The sequence below is a fragment of the Brassica oleracea genome, unplaced genomic scaffold (genome assembly GCF_000695525.1).
Source record: "Brassica oleracea var. oleracea cultivar TO1000 unplaced genomic scaffold, BOL UnpScaffold00285, whole genome shotgun sequence".
In the NCBI taxonomy this organism is placed as follows: Eukaryota; Viridiplantae; Streptophyta; class Magnoliopsida; order Brassicales; family Brassicaceae; genus Brassica; species Brassica oleracea.
Genome location: NW_013617415.1, coordinates 141206 through 143378, shown reverse-complemented (window position 1 = coordinate 143378; position 2173 = coordinate 141206).

The following is a 2173-nucleotide window of genomic DNA, read 5'->3' as shown; positions in this document are numbered from 1 at the left end:
CATCTCCTCTCATTGATTTGTCTCTCCATTGCGACGATGTTGTTCCTTTTGAACAAGAACAAGATTTAGCAATCCAAAATCAAGTTCTGCTCCTACAGAATATGCCAATAACACATCAACATATAATGAGGTTGTTACCTCTACCCCTATTTTAACAACCACTGTTGTTGCTTAGAGTAATCATTGCTTTGGTTCTCAAATTGAGAATGGCAATTCAAGCTCTGATAAATCACCAATTGTGGAGGATGCAATGAATGAATTGCTGCCAACCGCTCCAATACATTCAGATATTGCAACCACCGATCTTGCTGCTACCACTAATATTTCCAGTTTCTCAACTCCTATGCGTCTATCTTTAAGTAATACCGTTGATGAGATTGTCTCAAACTACTCATTTGGTGTGCTTCAAAATGAGAATGTGTCTGGTTTTAAGACTTTTGATATGTTAGGTTATGAGAATATGAATGTCCTAATAGCACGAGAGAGGTCTCTTGGGGATAGGCTTTTCAAACCAATCCAAAAGATGCAAGAAATGGAATGGACTCACGTGGGTGGTCGTTGTGGCCGAGGTGGCCGTTCTAGTAGGGGTCATCCCAACTATTGTGCTCAAGTTAGCTAGGGGCTTTTCATTTCACCATCTGCCATCTCCATCCAGATGATCCATTTGTATGATCTATCCAAATGATCCATTCAGATTTTTGGGATTGTTTGTTTTGTCCATCCAAATGGCTCATCTATAAATGAATCATCTAGATAGATCTTATGTTTTTTTTTTCATTTCCATCCAGATGAGTTAGGTAAACAAGTTACTAAAATACATTTGTTTAGATTTAATCATATGTTTGATATTAATTTTAACTATATTATCTTTAAATATTTAGTCTAATATATTTAGTCTAATATATTTACATTAGAATTATTTTAAAATTAGCATTTTGATATTCATAAATTATTTCATATAGTTTTTATTTTATTTTGATTTGTATTAAAAATTACTACAGTAATAAATTATAATAAACAAAAAGACTGATAAACATGTATTTTAAAAAATTTAAAGTTTCAAACTAAAATAGTATTAATAAACTCACTGTAACTTCGGTTTTGGCGGAAAATAGATTTTTTGGTTTTGGAGGAAAAACGGATTTTTTTCGTTTTAGCGAGAAAATACAATTTTCGGTTTTGGCAAGAAAAAAACGATTTTTAGGGTTTGGCGGGAATACTCGATTTTTTTGGTTTTAGCGAGAAAATGAGATTTTTCAGTTTGGTGGGAAAAAACATTTTTGCGGTTTTCGTGGTTGTGGTTTTGGCGGGAAAACGCATTTTTGGGGTTTTGGCGTGAAAACATGTTTTTGGGGTTTAGGCGGAACACCACGTTTTTGCAGTTTTGGCCTGAAAAAACGTTTTTGAGCGTTTAGGCGTGAAAACGTGTTTTTGTGGTTTTGGCGTGAAAGCGCGTTTTTTGGGTTTTGGCGTGAAAACGCGTTTTTGCGGTTTTCGCGGAAAATGCGCCTTGGCGGGAAAACATGTTTTTTGTGGTTTTGGCGAGAAAAACATGTTTTACGATTTGACGGAAAACACTTTTTTGCGGTTTGGACGGGAAAACACGTTTTTGCTATTTTGGTGAAAAGTGTATTCTTGCGATTTTGGCGGAAAATGTGTTTTGTTGTTTTGACGGGAAATTAAGTTTTTGGTTTTAACTGGAAAATGCGTTTTTGTGGTTTTGGCATTTTTTGTGTGTAACAAAATGATAGTATGCTTATGTTTGTAATTTATGAATTATATCAGGGATATAATAGACATTTTACAATTTTGACAAAACCATCTCCATCTAGATGGTTAAATTTGGAATAGAGAGATGATTTTTAAAGCGTATGATAGGATAGAATGAGAATTTATTAAAGCACTTCTGCAGAAGATGGGCTTCCACCAACATTGGATTAAATTAATGATGTAGTGTATATCGTCAGTTCAATATAGGATCCTCCTAAATGGACACCCACGAGGTCTCATTGTGCCACACAGAGGCTTACGACAGGGAGATCCGTTATCGGAGAGAGAAAAACAGTTAACAGGAATTAAGGTAGCCAGAGCATGCCCATCGGTCTCCCATCGGCTTTTTGCTGATGATAGTTTGTTCTTTTGCAAAGCTCAGAGGGAGGAATGTCATACTATT